Below are 22,254 nucleotides of genomic sequence, written 5' to 3'. Positions count from 1 at the left end.
TGACTTTGATGCCTGCCTGCCAGAGCTCCTCCTTTGGACTAGGATGGGGGGAGGGCGTGGTGAGTGACCACTGTGCCGATCTCCTGACTCTTTAAGTCTATATAAATTTTCTTGAACATATGAATTATTACAGGAAGAGGAGGCTTTTATGTTTTAAAGTTTTTTTTTTTTTTTTTTAGCAGGGGGAGGGAGAGGAGAGCAGATTAACTTTCATTTCTTCAGTCCTGTCGGTGGCATACTCAAATTCAAGCAAAAGTCATCCAGTGAAGCTCAGGAAAACATCTGCTTAAGCATCATGTTTCTACAAGCACACAGAAGATGGATGCAGATCATATTCACAACGTGCAAAACCCGGCATGAATAGCCATTATTTGCATAGATGTCTTTTACAGTCAAGCCTTGATTACTCATATTAAAACAGAGGCAGATATGGAGGAGCATGGTTAATTCTAATGAACAAAATAATATATTCAGGGAAAATGGCGATTCGTAGCAGCCCCGCATGACAGACTAGGTATAATACAGCAGTGGCAGTGGTGAGCAGGAATCAGTTATGAGACACAGTCCTGAATTTGTTTTATTAAGATTTCAGGCTCTTTTGTTGGGATTATCAGAGTCAGAATTAGTAAGATCAGAGAGAAGGAAATTGTACTTCACTGGGGAAACTTGTATGTTTATAGACAACATGTCATAAAAACATTAAATGGTAAAGCTGGAAAGGCTCTTAGAAATCAGTCTGTGTAATATTCCTAAGAGAGGAGCCTCAGAAACTGAGCTTCCTTGTGAAATACTTGTAAGAAATGGCACACTCTGTTCCCCTCTTGGAGATGAACAGTCCACCAGAGCAGAGTAAAGGTTCCCTTTCACATGTCCTAAAGAAAGAAATCGGCCGGTTTTTAACTAAGAAACACAGTTCAGTCACAGAAACCATTCCCTCATTTTTTTTTCATAAGATACCTTGTAACATATCTCATTAGAGAATCCTTATGAAAATACTAATTTAATTCAACTTCCTCCTTTTAAAGCTCAAAGCAAGCCCCATGGCATTCAGTGAACTCCAAGGAACTGGATGGCCCGTTAAAATGACATTGAACATTTCTGTCCACATTTGATCTCCACACAGCTAACAAGAGGGAGATTTTTCCTATGATGGCTACAAAGATCCCACAGTCAGCTTCCCAGCACCCCTGGCCAAAGTTGTAAGTTCTGCCAGAGCTTTCCAAAAGGCTGCTGCGCTTTCTTCTTTTGTTTGAATGCTTCACTCAGGCAACTTTGGAAATCACAACCTCAAGCCTTCTCTAACTGGCTTTCCTACACTGTGACTTCTAACCCTTGAAACCATGCCAGTTACCTTTAGGTTTTCCATGACTTAAGGGTCTCTAGTGAGTTCTAACGGCACTAAAACTTGGGAAGTAAGAAGGTATTTGGCAATCCCTTCAATTCCTAAGGGTCTTAGTTGTGCACTAAACTTAAACCTTGCCGTTTCCACTTGGCAAAATTAAATTTCCTGTCTCGAAGTAAAAAGAAAGTTTCAAAGAAGAATTAAATGTAGACAAGTATCTTGCAAACTGAAGGGGAGTAAAAGGTGAGAAAGGCGCTGATTATTGTTTAGATTTAAACAATTTATCTTTGCAGAGCTCAGTATGCTGCTAAGAATAAATTAAATAATTACATCTCTAGAGTCAGCCACTACTCCTCCACCCAGAGGTTATATAAAGGACAAATATAGTTATTGATTTACCTATATATTTTTGAAATTAGAGGCACAGAGATGAAAATCAGTCCCTCTCTTGCTTTTTTTTTCCCCCCTAAACGTAAGTTTTCTTTCAGATAAAGAAATTTAAAAGCATACGAAATGGCTGTTTACAGGGTCTTGCTAAACTCATAAGTAGAAATATTTCAAATAACAAATAGAGCCAAATGTACGCACTTTAAAATAAGCATTTTTCTCACGCTCCTACTCAACTACCTATTTAGTAACAAATATGAAGCTTCCAAGCAGAAAGGTTTACTGGGTGACACAGACTGCCATGAGAATACTCTGAGGCATGGATCAAGTCTACATTTCGTTAATGATAATATATTTTTATCACCAAAAGTCCTGCTGAAATATCCCTTTACACTAACTTGTTATTAAAACTGTAGGCATTTAAGAGTATCAGACAATCTCCAAAGAAAGCTCCAAATTCCAAATGCAGTGTGTATTTAAATAAAGTGGCTTTTTTTTTTTTTTTTGGCCAAGTGATTCTTTATTAGGCCAAGTTGCTCTTTTTGTTCTGACATAAAAACAAGCAGTTTATTGATATAAATTCTTTCTCTTTAAAAATAAAGATCTATTCTGCCTGGCCTGAATATCTACCAAATATACTGTTTCATCCAAAATGTATTTCAGAGATGTGAACAGAATTAGAAAACTTCTCAATGAAACTACTGAGACATTTTTAAAAGAAATGTTTTAAAATGATCTCTCAGTTTCACTTGGTAAATATGGCAACCTTGTTAAACTCACCTTTTGCTTTCAGTGAGCAGTTAATATTTGATGATGATGAAACTGTTCCTGGTATTTAAAGAACTAAACAAGGCCATCCACAAACAATGTAACTAGAAATGGGCTTGTTTAAAGAAGATAAAATGATAAGTGGAAGTTTTATGTTTTAAAATAAATCAATCCCTCAACCATAAAAGTCTCATAGCTTTACAGAGAAGTTGAAATAAGACCTCTGCCAGAGAATGCCTATCTCCACATCTAAAACAAAGTGAAGCAAAGGACAGCTAAAGTTAATTACTTTTTAAAAAATCTATTAATTGTACTCCACAAGTCAGTTTAAGCAGTTAGAACAAGAATTATGGGGAGAACAGAACGCTTGTAAGGATGCAGTATTTCTTAAAAACATAAACCCTCTAGAGCACAACAAGGTTTCTGAGGTCTAGTCCCTGCCTTTTAATTAGCAGAATCCTTATTCTGGTGAGGGAAAAGTTAAATCTACTCTAGCTTCGTTGTGCTTTTCCTGAAAATCAGAATAAAATTAGAAAACTTCAGAAAAAGTGTCTTGTCGAAAGAGTCCAGTGTTATGTGTCTCTTATACAAGGTAAACCAGATTTCATTCTAGAAGAATATTTGATCAAATGATACAATGAAGTAAACTAGGTCATGTAAAATATATATATATATATATATATATATATCAGTGTGCTAATATTTCAGACTTATTTTTCTCCTGAAGATAACTGGAGCATTTAACGTTGTTTTATGTTTTACATTGATTTTATATGTATTAGACTCTGGCATATAAGGTCAAATGACCCCCTTTGATGTGAACTAATTCTGACCTTTTATGAGTGGGCTACAGAGTAATGGTATCTACAGGTTTAGCTCATGTTCCTTGGCATGTGACGATTATTGACACACATTTAGAGACCAGGTTGGGGCCCTTGTAAAATTATATTTTCTATTAATTTCATGCAAGTAGTCATAATAGCACAACTCATTTGCAGGCTTTAGTGAATGCTGTTTGGGTTTGCATCTTTTCCACATCATGTCCACTTGAATACTAGCTGACTTTGTAGTATATTTACCATATGTCAGACACTGTTCAAAGTGTTGTCGCTGCATTACCTCCCGTCATCTTCACAATATAACCCTACAAGTCAGTGCTCTACTGAAGAACTGAGGCACAGAGAGGTGAAGGAACACGCACAAGCTAACAGAAGTAAGGCAGCAGAGCTGGAATTTGAACAAGTACATGAGCGCTTCCCATCATCTCGGCGTGCTAAACTGAAGAATGAGCCTGTTCAAATATTTCCAATGTTCGGGTCACTATTTTCCCTCTAAGATTATAATAAAGATTACATACCAACTGGCTGTCAGCTATGTCCGAAAACTATTCAATAGGGAAATGTACGCCAAGTGGCCTGTTTTGTTAAGTACCTGGGCATCTTGGGTGACTTGAGAATGAGTAAGACAAGGTAACTGAATGTCCAGTGTTTTTTTTTACACCACATCCACCTGAATAACTTTACTGTGTATTTGCCATGTGCTGGGCACTGTTCAAGTGGCTTTAAACACATTATTAAGTCTTTTATCCTAACCAAAGCAGAACAATTAGTACAGATATCTCATCTCTTAGCAGAGCTTTTTAGTAAATACACAGTAGGAATGTTGCCAGTTGGTCTGGAAGAAGCAGTGTCCTGGAATCAGGAGCTGGGTTATGAAAACTTGAGCACAAATGACCATGGTCTGACAAAAGTGACAGTCCTGAAAACCCCATGGACATAGAGAATGGACAGAAGTGGGGCTTGGTGAAAGGTTTGGTTGTGTGCCTTTTGGGACTATTATTATTGCCACCCTAAAAGAAGAATTAAAAACAAAAACACGGCAGGGCCATTTAGAAGCAGGTTTACTCAGACTACAAGAAGTGCTGAGTGCTGTAGGTTCAACACTATGACAAAGCAGAGAAAATCGCAAACAATGACAGAAGATTCAATTTATTGCAAAGAAGTACGAAGTGTTCTTCTGAAGCATTTCATTCCACAAAGAACACAGACAAATAAGAATTCACACACACCTCACAAAAGACATGCCACCAAAGGCTCAGTTTTAGTGGGGACCCGATTTTAATGACCAGAGAAAATATAAACTTCGAGATGGTGCTACATGGGGTGATGATATGTGAACCTGGGAACTAGGATTTGATGTTTTCAGTGCTTCCACTCGGCCTGTTAGCAAGAGTTATGTTTATTTTCTTTTCTATATGGTCAATTTATTTTTGGTTAACTAAACATTATTCACAAAATAAGACTGAAGACTTCAAATGCAAATTAACATGGGGATACATCAGGTAAACATAAATATGATGTGAACATATCAATTCTATTCAATCTAACTTATCATTTAGGTTTTTCCACAGCTTTTAAAAGTCAAAATGCTCTAGATATTTGCTGATGATATATATAGTAGGGAATCTAGGTCTTATAATAAGTGACGACACAATTGAATATGTAGAGTCCAAAAGGGTATTTATACTTTCAAAGACAATTTGATGGGGAAAATAATCATGATAAATAAAATCAATGGTGAAATGAATCTACTGTTTGGAATCAGGTCACCGGCAGTTCACACTCTTGACTTCTAATGCATTTATTCCAAGACAAAGCAGGAATAAACCTAAATTTTTAATATGAATGTAGTATTTTACTAAGTATGAATGTAGTATTTTATTAGCAGAGGGCTAAACTGGGATTTAAGTGTCCTGGATTCTAATTACCTTTAGATCACGACTAAATTATTTTCCAAATCTGTTAATTAGTTTTTCTAGGAATAATTCCTGCTCCTACACACTTCGTAACTACTTTGAAAGGACAAAGGGAAAAAGTGAAGCTTAGTATGCTTTGGATGTCAAATGCATTAAAAAAATTATATTTATTTTCTTCATTAGTTCATTACAACAGAGCTAAAATTGTTGCTGTGAATTTTTTCAAATTTGATAGATTACAAACTGTTTTACCATTTTATTTCCCCACAAAAAATAATGCATCATTATATGAGGAATCTTTGATTTTGTAATACAACTTATCTTGTGCCTAGGGAGGGAATTTCTATACAGTGTTAAAAAACCAAGGACATTTCTCTTCTTAGAACTGGAGACTTATACAGTTGCTGTCCCCCAGCTCACTGGTAATGGTAGGTGAAAGAGCAGAGGGTAAAGCAGCAGATCCAGGCTTTAATCTTATTCTTGGAAATAACTGAAAAGAGAAAGGAATTATTGCTCCCTTTACAACTGGCAATAAGCCAGTGCCTACTTAGAAGACAAGTTTATCTAGTCAAGAGGCACTTTTCTACTATTACAAGCTTCTTACTTTAAGATCTCACATAACACAAATTCACTATAGAATTATAGTGAATAAAACATTCAAAGTAATTTCTATCATATAAAAAGGTTTGGAGTGTCACTTTTTTTGGTTGGTACTTTTTTTTAAAATTTTTTATTTTTACTTTATTTTACAATACTATTATTTTATTTTTGCCAAGACAGCTGTTATATTTTATTTATGCTGTGCTAAGTCACTTCAGTAGTGTCTGACTCTTTACGACCCCATGGACTGTCCTCCACAAGGCTCCTCTGTCCATGGGATTCTCCAGGCAAGAATACTGGAGTGGGTTGCCATTTCCTCCTCCAGGCGATCTTCCCAACCCAGGGATTGAACCCATGTCTTCCGTGGCTCCTGCATTGCAGGCAGATTCTTTACCATTGAGCCACTGGGGCCATCTATATCTTATTTATAACATATTAAAATAATAAAAAGAAATGAGGCAAGTCATTTTTTCCTAGAAAGTTAGGAGGATAAAGCAAAACAAATAACAGGCTATAAAAGATATTAATGGTGCTTAAAATACTAACACATAATTAATTATCACAAAGGGATTTTGAATATGATTCATCTAAGTTGGTAAAATAATAAAAATGAATCTCATTATAAAACTGTTTCTAAATATTTCAACTAGTTTTTCATTTTTCTTGTTTTTCTTCTCAATAGGCCAACTGCTTAGAAGCCAAGAGCAACTCACATAAATGTGAAACACATTTGAACATATTTATTCATTTATTGAATATTCTCATTATACTGAATACTATATTGAATATATTTCTATTATAAAGAATATTACATATAAATGCATATTATATATGCCATATACATATCTAGACCCTTTTTGTCCCCACACTTGCTGCATATAAAATTTTGAAAGTCCACTTGTGGCAGCTAGTGACACCTACATTAGAGCTTTTGGAGTATAAAAAAGTCACAAATTCTTCCAAAGGGTTACAATAGACAAATGATTAAAAGCATCTTTTTCTTTTCGGTTTCATACATTTACATACCAATGGTATTCTCGCCCAACTACCTATAATGAGATGTTCCACGGAAAGTTTCCATGTGCTCCACAGAAAGAGGGTTCTACGGTGAAATATTTTTGGGGAAATGCTGAGTATAACAGAGTTGGACACAACTGAGCGACTGACCAGCAACAAAAGTAAACTGCTCTTTCGTGCAGTGCGTCTCATGCAGTATGTCTTCTCTCAGCTAATAAGCATTGTGGTGCTCCCTGGGGAGAATATAACTTTCCCAAAGATATATGTCTTCCAGAACATGCGTCATTTTCTTTCCACCAGATCTGAGTATAAACAATAAGCCAAGGATGAGGCCATTTGAAAAAAAGTGGAAAAAAAGAAAAAGCACTGAAGAAATAATAAGTGCTGAGAATTCTGAAACTGAGAGACGTTATTCTTAGTTGATACTCTCCTGGACTGTTAGACAGTGAAAGTGAAAGCTAGTCACACAGTCGTGTCCTACTCTTTGCAATCCCAAGGACTGCAGCCTGCCCAGCTCCTCTGCCCATGGAATTCTCCAGGTAAGAATACTGGAGTGGGTTGTCATTTCCTTCTCCAGGGGATCTTCCCAACCCAGGGATTGAATCCAGGTCTCCGGCATTACAGGCAGATTCTTTACCAACTGAGCCACTGGTTTCTCTAAACCAGTGGTCCTCAAATTCGAGTGTTCAGGAGGGCCTTTTGAAACAGACTGTCAGATTCACCTTCAAAGTTTGTGATTCAGCAGTTCTGGGTGGGGCCCAAGAATTTACACTTCTACCAAGTTCCCAGGTGAATGTGGTGCTGCCAGTCAGCCAACACTTTCCCAACACTGGGAACGCAGCTGTCTTATCCAACAATAGATTGAGCCGTTTACTGAGCATTTTCTTATGTCACTGATAATTCAGTTTCTAAAAGGTCATATCAAAGGGCTTTTGATATCTTAATTCCACATCTCTGACCTCAGTAATGATGTTAGCAGTCGCATAAAAGAAGGCCAGTCCAGGTCATGCAAAAACAAGGATTGGACCTCTCAAAATTCTATTGTACTACTAACACATTCATTTTCTGTTTACAAACGGAGTGCAATTAGCTATGGAGATAAGTACTTAGGAGCTCTGTACTACGTTGCCTACATTTCTCTACAAATCTCCCCAGGGTGTGCTTTTGAAATGTTTGCTAGGTACCCAAATTTAAGCAGACAGAAGATTTTCTAGTAAAATCTCCTTGGCTCTCCAATAAACTAATACCTTTACTACACTGCAGAAACCACACTCATTCGAAAGCACTACTTCTTCTCTTCACTCCCAGAAAAGGTATTTGGAAAAAAAAGATAAGCTCAAAGGAAGGAAATACTTTTCACATCAAACAAGCAAACAACCCAATGTTGACCACAGCATTTCAACATGGATAACCAAAAGCTGAAGTATTGATAGACTCCCAAACCTCAAAGCAAGCACCGAAGTTCATCGGTTGTACCCTGCAGTGATGCAGTAAGGAAACAGGACATCCCATAGGACACGTTCTTCTTTTCATTGTGAAGAAAATAAATACCTTGCTAAGGAGTTCCAAGTATTCGCTATTCTTTCCCGTCTGATTAAGAGTAGTCTCAGCAGCACGCAGTTTACTTCTGAGTATCACTGGCAGCTTATTTAAACTGAAGCCCCCAGTTTGCAATACCGTAATGCTTGTAATACATTGACATGTCAAAAATAAAAAACACTCAAACACCTTAATAAGCTGCAAATAAGAAATTTGGAAATAGAATTAACCTCTTCCCTTGCCCTCTCACTAGTTATACAACTACATTCTCCCAAAAAGGCTTGGAAATAACTTATAAGAAGGACCCATTTCCAAAAACACCATTATGGGCCTAAAGAATCAGAGTGATATAATGGGGAAGGTGGTGGCAATTACATCAAAAACTTCAAAAAGCTAGATAAGGTTAATCACTTCAGCTGGGCCTTAAGTGTAGCTCTGAGCTTTCTGATAACTACTGTAAAGAGGAAAATGTATTGAACTGCATTGTTCTTATTGCTCGATAAAAGAAAGTACACTGGTTAATAAGCACCTCTCTGTAAAAAGACTGCTGGATACTATGGAAGACACAAAGAGTAAGGCAGGGAACCTGCCTACAAGGAGTTTATATATCTTATCTCTCCTGCAATTGCAGGGGCCTGGGGACTGGCAGCTGCACTTTGCTGGAGCAGCTGTGAAGAGATACCCCACGTCCAAGGTAAGAGAAACCCAAGTAAGATGGTAAGTGTTGCAAGAGGGCATCAGCAGGCAGACACACTGAAACCATACTCACAGAAAACTAGTCAATCTAATCACAATAGGACCACAGCCTTGTCTAACTCAATGAAACTTAGCCATGCCCAAGGGGCAACCCAAGACAGGCAGGTCATGGTGGAGAGGTCTGGCAGAATGTGGTCCACTGGAGAAGGGAATGGCAAACCACTTCAGTATTCTTGCCTTGAGAACCCCATGAACAGTATGAAAAGGCAAAATGACAGGATACTGAAAGAGGAACTCCCCAGGTCAGTAGGTGACCAACAAGCTACTGGAGATCAGTGGAAAAATAACTCCAGAAAGAATGAAGGGATGGAGCCAAAGCAAAAACAATACCCAGTTGTGGATGTGGCTGGTGATAGAAGCAAGGTCCGATGCTGTAAAGAGCAATATTGCATAGGAAGCTGGAATGTCAGGTCCATGAATCAAGGCAAATTGGAAGTGGTCAAACAGGAGATGGCAAGGGTGAACGTCGACATTCTAGGAATCAGTGAACTGAATGGACTGGAATGGGGGAATTTAACTCAGATGACCATTATATCTACTACTGCATGCAGGAATCCCTCAAAAGAAATGGAGTAGCCATCATGGTCAACAAAAGAGTCTGAAAGGCAGTACTTGGATGCAATCTCAAAAACGACAGAGTGATCTCTGTTCGTTTCCAAGTCACACCATTCAATATCATGGTAATCCAAGTCTATGCCCCAACCATCAACACAGAAGAAGCTGAAGTTGGATGGTTCTATGAAGACCTACAAGATCTTTTAGAACTAACACCCAAAAAAGACGTCCTTTTCATTATAGGAGACTGGAATGCAAAAGTAGGAAGTCAAAAAACACCTGGAGTAACAGGCAAATTTGGCCTTGGAAGGCGGAATGAAGCAGGGCAAAGATTAACAGAGTTTTGCCAAGAAAATGCACTGGTCATAGCAAACACCCTCTTCCAACAACACAAGAGAAGACTCTACACATGGACATCACCAGATGGTCAACATCGAAATCAGACTGATATATTCTTTGCAGCCAAAGATGGAGATGCTCTATACAGTCAACAAAAACAAGACCAGGAGCTGACTGTGGCTCAGATCATGAACTCCTTATTACCAAATTCAGACTCAAATTGAAGAAAGTAGGGAAAACCGCTAGACCATTCAGGTATGACCTAAATCAAATCCCTTATGATTATGCAGTGGAAGTGAGAAATAGATTTAAGGGCCTAGATCTGATAGAGAGAGTGCCTGATGAACTATGGAATGAGGTTCATGACATTGTACAGGAGACAGGGATCAAGACCATCCCCACTGAAAAGAAATGCAAAAGAGCAAAATGGCTGTCTGGGGAGGCCTTACAAATAGCTGTGAAAAGAAGAGAGGCAAAAAGCAAAGGAGAAAAGGAAAGATATAAGCATCTGAATGCAGAGTTCCAAAGAATAGCAAGGAGAGATAAGAAAGCCTTCTTCAGCGGTCAAGGCAAAGAAATAGAGGAAAACAACAGAATGGCAAAGACTAGAGATCTCTTCAAGAAAATTAGAGATACCAAGGGAACATTTTATGCAAAGATGGGCTCGATAAAGGACAGAAATGGTATGGACCTAACGGAAGCAGAAAATATTAAGAAGAGGTGGCAAGAATACACAGAAGAACTGTACAGAAAAGATCTTCATGACACAGATAATCACGATGGTGTGATCACTCATCTAGAGCCAGACATCCTGGAAAGTGAAGTCAAGTGGGCCTTAGAAAGCATCACTACAAACAAAGCTAGTGGAGGTGATGGAATTACTATTGAGCTATTTCAAATGCTGAAAGATGATGTTGTGAAAGTGCTGCACTCAATATGCCAGCAAATTTGGAAAACTCAGCAGTGGCCACAGGACTGGAAAAGGTCAGTTTTCATTCCAATCCCAAAGAAAGGCAATGCCAAAGAATGCTCAAACTACCGCACAATTGCACTCATCTCACATGCTAGTAAAGTAATGCTCAAAATTCTCCAAGCCAGGCTTCAACAGTATGTGAACCGTGAAATTCCAGATGTTCAAGCTGGTTTTCGAAAAGGCAGAGGAACCAGAGATCAAATTGCCAACATCCACTGGATCATGGGAAAAGGAAGAGAGTTCCAGAAAAACATCTATTTCTGCTTTATTGACTATGCCAAAGCCTTTGACTGTGTGGATCACAATAAACTGTGGAAAATTCTGAAAGAGATGGCAATATCAGACCACCTGACTTGCCTCTTGAGAAACCTATATGCAGGTCAGGAAGTAACAGTTAGAACTGGACATGGAACAACAGACTGGTTCCAAATAGGAAAAGGAGTACATCAAGGCTGTATATTGTCACCCTGCTTATTTAACTTCCATGCAGAGTACATCATGAGAAATGCTGGACTGGAAGAAACCCAAGCTGGAATCAAGATTGCTGGGAGAAATATCAATAACCTCAGATATGCAGATGACACCACCCTTATGGCAGAAAGTGAAGAGGAACTAAAAAGCCTCTTGATGAAAGTGAAAGTGGAGAGTGAAAAAGTTGGCTTAAAGCTCAACATTCAGAAAACGAAGATCATGGCATCCGGTCCCATCACTCCATGGGAAATAGATGGGGAAACAGTGGAAACAGTGTCAGATTTATTTTTGGGGGCTCCAAAATCAGTGCAGATGGTGACTGCAGCCATGAAATTAAAAGACACTTACTCCTTGGAAGAAAAGTTATGACCAACTTAGATAGCATATTGAAAAGCAGAGACATTACTTTGCCAACAAAGGTCCGTCTAGTCAAGGCTATGGTTTTTCCTGTGGTCATGTATGGATGTGAGAGTTGGACTGTGAAGAAGGCTGAGCACTGAAGAATTGATGCTTTTGAACTGTGGTGTTGGAGAAGACTCTTGAGAGTCCCTTGGACTGCAAGGAGATCCAACCAGTCCATTCTGAAGGAGATCAGCCCTGGGATTTCTTTGGAAGGAATGATGCTAAAGCTGAAACTCCAGTACTTTGGCCACCTCATGCGAAGAGTTGACCCATTGGAAAAGACTCTGATGCTGGGAGGGATTGGGGGCAGGAGGAGAAGGGGATGACAGAGGATGAGATGGCTGGATGGCATCACTGACTCGATGGATGTGGGTTTGGGTGAACTCTGGGAGTTGGTGATGGACAGGGAGGCCTGGTGTGCTGCAATTCATGAGGTCGCAAACAGTCAGACACGACTGAGCGACTGAACTTAACTGTGGACTGTTGCTGAAAGGGGCTCTAGCACTTGACAGTATGGGATAGAAATCAAAGGAAGACAGTGGGATAGAAATCAAAGGTGGCTAAAAATGGGTCTACAGATGGTATTGAGGAGGAGGAGAAATCTGATGGGGAGAACAAGACGTCTAAGCCATAATTAATCACAGTTCTTCATTTTTGCTTCAAGGAAAGCCAAGGAGTTGATAATGGAGTTTATAATCTGTGATAAAATTGGCACAAATAATTCTCTCTCTGGGGGAGTCTCCCTTTCTCTATCACCCCCTCTTTCATTAGCATGTTATTTTATTCATTACACTTTCATTCTGGTTTTATTTCAAATACATTATTATTGGAGCTGAAGTATCTCAGAATGAAAAGCCTCTCTCAATAGATGAAAGAAAAGAAGGAAGTGAAGTCGCTCGGTTGTGTCCGACTCTTTGTGACCCCCATGGACTGTAGCCTACCAGGCTCCTCAGTCCATGGAAATTTTCCAGGCAAGAGTACTGGAGTGGGTTGCCATTTCCTCCTCCAGGGGATCTTCCTGACCCAGGGATCAAATCCGGGTCTCGAACATTGCAAGTAGACGCTTTACCGTCTGAGCCACCAGGGAAACGATAGATAGATGTCTCCAAATTTCTTTCTCTCTTTTTTCTCTACAGTCTCTGGCTAGGAAGTAATTTTTTTTTTCCTTATGTGATTCTCTAGTGGTAGAATAGGCGATTTGAGGGAGGAATAGTGAAATGTGATGATTAAATTTTATCATGAATATTTCAGAGATGGAGTAAGTGTAATGTGCCACCAGAGTGACACCTTTAGAAGTTGGGAAGAGTGAAAGAGAGTCTTGACTTCATCTTAGCTATCAGTTGCTTATTCAAATATGAGTTCCAATTATGAACATTATTATAAAATAAACTATTAATGACGTCAGCTGAATGCTGCTAAATACTTAAAACCATCTTAAGTTTTCTTCTTTCTTGAAACATTTTACTAAAAATTTCCCAGGTACTTTTCTTATTTTTGAACTAGAGTCAGTTGCCTAACCCTGAATCATGTCTTAATTCACCCAAGGCCTCAGGATGTCTGTCCTGAAAAACTGAAATCACTATGTGAAATGGAGATGAAGATGGAGATGGTATAAGAGATTGAACTGACTGTACAAATATCAAGGTATAGCACATAAGCCTAGAAATCCCTTTGTAAAATTCCATCTTGAAATTACTTTCACATTTCTTATAATTTCCCCATCTCTTTGAAAAAGCAGATTGCTTGGGACATTTATTTTAGAATGTCAGTACATGGGCTAAGAATTTTTCTTTGCTCTTCCATGTTCAAACTCTTTGGACTTTTAAAAGATCACTGTACATTCAGAACAGTCTTTATTGATTAGACTTTAAATATATAGTTTTATTGGAATAGGCAGTTACCTTTTACACAAAACAATTTCCTGCAGATTTTGACCTTGTACGTGACTCAGAATGACCTTATTAGCGCTAATTGTGCTTCCAAGAATATCTTTATTTGCAAGGTAGCCATTTGCTGTGAAATTAAATTTCAAACATTTAAAGTTTGATAATTAGTGTGATAAGCTAGTAATATTCAAGCATCATTTAAAGGCAAAAAATGATGCTTGAATATTACTAGCTTATCACAGTAATTACTTTAAGATATGTTACAGTGCTTAGTTGCTCAACAGTGTCCAACTCTTTGCAACCCCATGGACTGTAGCCCACCAGGCTCCTCTGTCCATGGTGATTCTCCAGGCAAGAATACTGGAGTGGGTTGCCATTTTCTTCTGGCCACTCAGCAATTAAAAAAAAAAATCCATATAGAGGGTAAAAACACTCAAAATGCAACATTTGGAGAGCATCCAATGTGCTTGGCCAAGGAACATTTCTATAATGCTAAGGGACAGAAATTCACAAAAATCAGCAATCAGTAGGCCATCAAATCTAGGTTAAAATTGGCTGAGTGAGGAATGTTGACACATGGGTGTACACAATTTTCATTCATATTCAGGTAAAAACTGAACTGGGAGTATAAGTATAGACACACGTGGAGAGATGACCTGGCACCTTGCACGGGAGCCCATATTGGTTCTTCCTCTGTCAAACTGAGGCAACAAAGTAGGGGAATGTCTAATAAATGAATACATTTCAAGCTCCTAATATGTACTATGTTTGCTAGGCACAAAAGCTGTGGTGGTAAATGATATCATCTAATGTGAAACCTCCCAAAAATGTCTGCGAAATCTTCACTTCAAATGTGATGAAATCGGATATTGAGGTGAACACAACAGCAGTAGGCAGAAGTAACATTTTAACCCCCTCTTACTTAACCATGTTGACTTGAACACCATCTCAATCCCATCCGTGGCTTTTCCTTCCTGCTAATTCAAGTTCTTATCATTTCATTCCATCAATATGAAGGTTTCTAGCTTCAGTAGGAGCTTTCTAAGCAGTTCCCCGGTCGCCAGTCTCTTTGGTTCTATCCACTCATCTTACATAGGCTGGTGATGCCATTTCTCTACTTAAAAATTGTCAGATTCGTCAGAGCTACAAAATCAAGTTCAAACTCCTCACTTGCTTTGAAGGCTACTCCTCTACCAACATAAGATCTACACTTCCGAGGTTGACTTAACACTCAACTCCCCAAATCCATGCTACAGTTTTGCCTCCATCTTTGCTGAGGTTATCCTTTCTGCCTGGAATCTTTTCCCATCCCTCCTTCCAAGAGTATCTCATATGGTACCACTTTCATGACTGTTTCTTTAACCATCGCAGCTGGGTGTAATTCCAGGCCCCCGCCTTCGCCCTTGGATTCTTTTCATGATTAGTTTGTACCTGGCTTATGGCACATAACACAAGCAGCTTCCTACTAGGAGGTCAGGCAGGGACCCCATCTTCCACAACTTTGTATTCGGTGCAGTCCTTGCCTAACAAGTAATAGGTTTCAATAAATATTTGCTGAATGAACAATTTCTTTGAGGAATTGGGTGTATATAGAACTCTTAATGGATTTAACAGGACTTTCAGCATCAAATGATCCCTAGCATTTAAAATCCTTGTAGTAAACCATAATCAATAGTCCTACAAATTGAGTGCTGCTCCATGCTCTTGTATGAAGAGAAACAGAGGTAGTAAGATTCTCATGACTTGTTCAAGGCCAGGAGCCCTTTTTAGAGCTGTTATTACAAGGCAGCATTTTCTATGTTTATTCCATTGCTGATATCGTGATTCTTTGAAAGACAAGACAATATTCCAAACCATATACAATGGAATATTATTCAGCCATGATAAAGAAGGAAATCCTTTTTTGGCAACATGCATGTACCTTGACAACTAGACACAGAAAGACAAATACTGTATCATTTCATTGACATGAGGAATATGAAAAAACCCAAACCCATAGAAATAGAGTAGAATGGAGGTTACCAGGGACAAGGGTGTAGGGAAAATAGGGAGATATGATCTAAGGGTACAAACTTCCAGTTATAAGATGAATATGTTCTGTGGATATAATGTACAGCATCATAGTGAACAGAGAGAGTGTTAGTCACTCACTCATGTTTGACTCTTTTGTGACCCCATGGACTATAGTCCTCCAGTCTCCTCTGACCACAGGATTCTCTAGGCAAAAATACTGCAGTGAGTTGCCATTTCCTCCTGAGGAGATCTTCCCAACCCAGGGATCGAACCCAGGTCTCCCGAATTGCAGGCAGATTCTTTACCATCTAAGCCACCAGGGAAGCCCATAGTGAACAAAACTGTATTATATACTTGATAGTTGCTAAGAGAGTAAGTCTTGAAATGTTCTACAAAAAGAGTAATTATATGAGGTGACAGAGGTGTTAACTAAGCATACTGTGGTAATCATTTCCCAATATATAGTTGTATCAAATCATGTTTTATACCTTAAACTTAACCAATGTTATAGGTCAGTTATATCTCAATAAAGCTGGAAAAATCCTTTCTTTGTTGTAGTGCTAGCAGAATAAAAATAAAAATTTTTTTCAGTTGCTTGGAAGTTAAAATTGAATTTGCGTCCATATAGAATGCTTTTCTGGCTAAGAGAAAAAGTGAAATAACCAGGAAACTGCAAAAAAAAAAAACCACCCTCTAGAGATTATGTTTTTACAAACGTTGGTAAAAGATTTAAGTTTGTTTACCAAAGTTTATACTTATATGTGATAAGTATAAACATTAACAACAGAAAAACAACTTCTGGGATAGGTATTTAGCAAATGTTTTCAAACCACATAGTTTTTAAATATTCAAACTTCTCAAATGGTTACTTCAGGGTTACTTTTTTTTTTCATAAATAGGATGAACAAAAATTTTAAGACAGTATGTGATCTTCAGACAATGTCATCTTAAAAATATAATCTCCAAAATGTATTTGGAATGGAATAAGAGATGATCAATACTACAATGCTGCCTACTCACTGTACCCAGACACATCTAAAAGATGGGTGAAGTTTAAAGTCACAGAGAAAAAAGGTTTTCTGTTTGCATTTCTGTATGCTAAAGACAGAAACCAGAACCTCAGTTTTAACTACTTAGCAGGCAAATCATGCCTAACATACAGGTTACGTCTTAGTTCAGGAAATTCGTTCTATCACTGTGGATTCCATGTTTTCAAGCCACTGGATGGTTTTCAGTGTGGAAACTGCTTTCACTATCTACTTTGTACCCACAAGAACATGGGCGGGAGCAAAAGGCATATCTCTTTTCTACCAATTCCCACTGTGTAACTAAAAATTTGAGTTTCAACTACAATAAAATGTCCACTTACAACAGAAAAAAAATCCAACTGAAAGCATATACTGACATGCTTATGAACCAGTAACAGCTGCAATAATTGATGTTACATCTACTTCACTAAACAGATTAGGCATGACACTAAGCCCTGGTGGCTCAGACAGTAAAGAATCTGCCTGCAGTGCAGGAGACCGGGGTTCGATCCCTGGGTCAGGAAGATTCCCTGGAGAAGGGAATAGCAATCCACTCCAGTATTCTTGCCTGGAGAATTCCACAGAGAGAGGAGCCTGGCGAGCTACAGTCTATGGGGTTGCAAAAGAGGTGGACATGACTTAGCAACTAAGCAACACTAAGCCATATTATACAAACTCATCATGAATAATATTGGAAAAAATAATTTATTTGAACTCTAAACAACATGGTTAATCTAAATGGTGGAGATTATTTACAAAATAAAAGGTAGTAGAACAAATGGAACTGTTTACTGACTTTTAAGAAAACAGTACAAGAAAGATAGGAAAAAGCATGAGTTAAACTTCTCATTACGTCTAGCAGTAAAACTGGACCCTGTGGTGATAACTGAATGCACAGTAATAAAAACACTGAAAACCTAAGCAGGGCTGCAAATCTGGATTAGACAGTAACAAGAACAAAAAACAGAAATTTAAGAAACCAAAGACTTATTATACAGTGGAGGAAATACAGAAAAAAAATGAAAAGATTATTTAGAAATAATGAGGAAAGAACAGCCAGCTAAAATTCCTCTGGAATATATAACCCTGTAGGTCAACAATCAAGTGGCAGGCTGAGACAGAGGAAAACAAGGCAACCTTGGGGATGTTACAATCAGAAAACTAATCTGTAAGGGCAAAAACAGCAGTGAGTAAATGATGTTATATGAGGAAAGTCATGTTCCTAGAAGAACTAATTGCTATTTCCAGATGCACAAAAGTATCTTGTGTCCACATTTCACAAAAACGTGAAGTAGAGAAAAAAGCATTTTAATGATTATACAGCTATGTGACATGAGAGAATTATTAAATGATAAAGTAAAATCAAATATCTATGTCCCTAACATATAAAGAGCTTCTTCCACACATGAGTTGACATACAGTAGACAGTGCTCAAACTTCAGATCTCTCATACTAAATGGGGTTCCTGTGACAAAAGGTCCATCTTAATGGTATCAAATTGTGGTTGAAAAATACCTTCCTGGCTATATCACAACTCCTTTCTTTCTATGCAGCCAACTGCAGCCTTGGCTGCAAGGGGTAGTGAGAAATGATCTTGAGCTATGCTTCCATAAAAAAACATTTTAAATTCATTGGATTAGATTCTGTGTTCCTTTACAAAACTGTATTTGACCCATAACAAGGCTGACCTGCTACTGCAATATTTTCAGCTGATCTGTGACAGGTCCCTAGCTGGCCAGTCCCTAGCTGGCCAGGACTTTGTACTAATGAGTATATCTATAATGGCATCAGACATCAAAGAGTTTCTTGCAGTGAAGCTATATATGATCCACAGCCCATTACAATCCCTGATTCTGGCTAGCTAACTCAGTGCTGCAGGGTTGGGAGAGAAGGGTGGGCAAGTGAGTCGAGACAGCTCAGTGTTCTGACTCTCAGTGATTAAAAAAAGCACAGCATCCCTAAGTTAGATAACTTGCTCTAAAAATAAAACACCCTGGCCCTTCTTCCTTCTTGTTTTCAAAGTTAACAGCCAAAATGATTGTCAAAGAAATAAATAAAAGAACTTTAAAGTCTTCATCTAAATACTATATTGTGAAACAACAAATGAGGGAGATATTAGAAAAGGGAAAGATGACTTTTCCCCCCTTTCTAAAGTAACAAAAAGTAAAGGAGAACCACACAATGTCAAAAGCAGGGCATCCCAATGTCACATGGGACAGTCTGACCATAAGCGCTGGATGCTTTTGGTTTAGTAAAACAATAGCCCAATGCTTGCTTTGACAGCACATAGTCTAAAATTGGAAAGATACAGAGACGATTAGCATGGCTCTCGCACAAGGATGACATGAAAATTTGTGAAGCGTTCCATATTTTTGAGCAGTATGTTTCTACATTTCCCCTCAGAATTAAAAGAATGCTGCAAAGGTCAAAAACAGAAACAAAATACAATAATCCCAAATGATGTTTTCTCTTATCTCCTTCTCCGTGGGAAAAAAGACTGAAATGACTGGAAGAACACTGCAGTTTTCAGGTTCTTTTGATTACTGCTTATGTGACCCTGGGCAAGGGACTCTCCCCTTCACTAGATCTGTAGTTTCCTATTTGTAAAGTGTAACAATCTCAACTGAATATTCTACATTCGCACTTTTTGATTTGCTAGGTTTGTGAAGCGCTGTTATGGGTATGAGTACTCTTGTTAACTATTTCAATTATCCGACTCATCTAGCTAGTTGAGGTGAGTTTCAGGATCAGCCATTGCATGGATTTCAGAGCTTTCTCATTACCACACCCAGAGTTTAAAAAAAGAAGAAAGAAAAGCGAAAAAACTAATACTCCACTGTATTTCTCAGCACCAAAAAACAGAAGGTGCATGTGCAAGACTAAGAAAGTTCTTTTTAAAATGTTTAACTTTGAAATAATTTTATATTTACAGAGAAATTACAAAAATAGTACAGAGTACCCCTGGAGACCCTTAACTCAGATTCCTATAATGTCAATGACTTATACATCCATCATACATACCATAGTTATCAAAACCAGGAAATTAACTTTACTGTAATTCTATTAAGTAAAGTTCTATTAAGTAAGACCTTATTTGAATTTCACCAATTTTCCCTCTGATGTGCTTTCTCTGCTTCAGGATCCAATCCAGGATCCCACATCGTATTTGTCTGTCATGTTTATTTAATCTCCACTCTCCAACAGTTTCTCAGTCTTTCCTTGTCTTCCATGAGCTTGACACTTTGCTCACTGGCTGCTTCTTCAGGTTGGCTCCAGGGTCCTGCTATCAGGCCCCTTCCTTTTCCAAGCACTTCCTTACTTTCTGGAAGCACAAGATGTCACAGATTCATATTTTTCCTGCCTCAGTCAGCATCAATCATTACTCCGAGGATTCCCTGGTTCCTTTAATGGAGAAAGGAATTTATTTGGTGAAAAGACATGCCTGGAATGCTTGTGGAGTGCCAGGATCTATTCCAAGCGCCTTAGGTGGGTCATCACACTTGAATGCTTAGGAACTCAGGTGTTAGTCGCACAGCTGTGTCTGACTGCAATCCCATGGACTGTGGCCCACCAGGCTCTTCTGTCTATGGGATTCTCCAGGCAAGAATACTGGAGTGGGTAGCCATTCCCTTCTCCAGGGAATTCTCCCCAATCCAGGGATTGAACTGCATGGCGAATTCTTTCCCGTCTGAGCCACCACTACATCTGAACGCTCAGAAACTCAGGAGGTGGGTGCTAATAGGAACTTTGTTTTCACAGGGGAGGAAATTTTGGAACAGGCAGGGTGGGTACTTATCCAAGCCATACAGCTGGTGAAACCTGACCCATTGGTGTAAAAGCCTGAACAGGGTTAAGGAATAGAGTTGGCACGTGAAAAGTTTCTGGAATATAGTAGTCAATAGAAAGTGAAAGTGAAGTCGCTCAGTCGTGTCCAACTCTTTGGAACCCCATGGACTACAGCCCACCAGGCTCCTCTGTCCATGGGATTTCCGAGGCAAGAATACTGGAGTGAGTTGCCATTTCCTTCTCCAGGGGATCTTCCCAACCCAGGAATCGAACCCAGGTCTCCCACATTGCGGGCAGACGCTTTACCATCTGAGCCACCAGGGAAGCAAGCCCCAGTTAATAGAAGGTAGAGTTTATTACTATTATTATTATTACATGGTTCTCATAAACATAATTTCTGATGGCCTCATAGAATTTGAAAAATAATATTTTAAATATATTTATAAAATATCATTCCTTCCTAAATTTTAAAAGCCTTTTGCATTGCATGGAACAAGTGAAACTTTTTTTTTTAAAGAAACAGTTTTCATTAAATATTCAAAGGACATATACCAACATGGGAAGGGTTTCATTGGGTAATGGAATTACAGGTTAGGTTTCATAAGAATTTTTATCTCTATATTACAGTTTTCTAGAAAGCATATTTTTTATCAGAAAAAAAATAACCATGATAATTGGTATATTTTTAAAAAGTCTATGATGGGAGAAGATCAGGCAGTATTTAGATATATTTTGATATTCTGGGAAAAATCTGAAGCTGACAGGAAGGATAAAGGGAGGGAGAGGTTGACTTTGCAGGATCAGCAAGTGGGAGTGAGAGAGGGAGAGAGGTCTACAAGAAGGCAAAAGGTAAGGCAAGGTTTATGCAGCAGACATACAATTCTATAAAAAGTGAAAGGAAATGCATAATGTTGGTAGTGGTACTTAGGATGACATTTTATTACGGTTTATTACACTTTATTTTTATCTTCTTGTGTATGATTTTTAAATTTATTTTGTATTTTTCCTTCCCTTATAAAGATGAATAACTTTCAAAATTGGGGGAAACTGTTATTTATCATGAAAACAAAAGGCAGAAAGCCTGTTTCCTGATGCAGAAGTTAGAGGTGCTGGGGGAGGGTGGCGCTGACTCCAGCACAGGGGCCACCCCATAGGAGCAGGTGACAAGGTCAAGCACATCACAAAATGTCTTGGGCTTCCCATTCTCCAGGGTTCTGTCTTTCTGGTGGCCAGTTGCTGCTATTTCTCTCTTATGGTCCATTTTCTCATCCCTATCTTTCTGGACTGACTGTAAGTAGAGACTTCTAAGATGGATACGTTTTCCACATTTTGACAGCTTGGATACTGGGTGACCCTTCAGTCAATGGTATGTTGAGGAGATGGTGAATAAATGAAGATATTTATCGATTTCCACAAAAGGAGAACTGATCACTTTATAGCAGAAAAGCCAGCAAACACCATCTTTAGCAGGTGATAAAGGTTACCATGCGAGAGGAGATACGTCAAGTACCCTCAAATATGATATACACATCATTTCTATGGTTTTCTTGCCAAAAAATGCACGACCTCAATCAAAATCATGACATTGCATTCGACAAACCCAAATTGAGAGGCATTCTATGAGATGAGTGACCAGT

General features: G+C 38.5%; 1 protein-coding gene and 1 non-coding gene across 13 annotated transcripts in view; one reads left to right on the top strand and one right to left on the bottom strand.

The window, feature by feature from the left end:
- The window catches only part of MBNL3 (muscleblind like splicing regulator 3), a 121,592-nt gene that overhangs the window by 36,754 nt on the left and 62,584 nt on the right, over positions 1–22,254 (bottom strand). The window lies entirely within an intron of this gene.
- Positions 19,103–19,205, top strand: LOC138931316 (U6 spliceosomal RNA). Its single transcript, XR_011446558.1, has one exon. It is a non-coding gene; the product is annotated as a U6 spliceosomal RNA (small nuclear RNA).

The sequence above is a fragment of the Ovis canadensis genome, chromosome X, assembly GCF_042477335.2.
Source record: "Ovis canadensis isolate MfBH-ARS-UI-01 breed Bighorn chromosome X, ARS-UI_OviCan_v2, whole genome shotgun sequence".
Classification (NCBI taxonomy): domain Eukaryota; kingdom Metazoa; phylum Chordata; class Mammalia; order Artiodactyla; family Bovidae; genus Ovis; species Ovis canadensis.
Note: the sequence above shows the minus strand (reverse complement) of the source record. Positions and strands in the feature narration are given on the sequence as shown.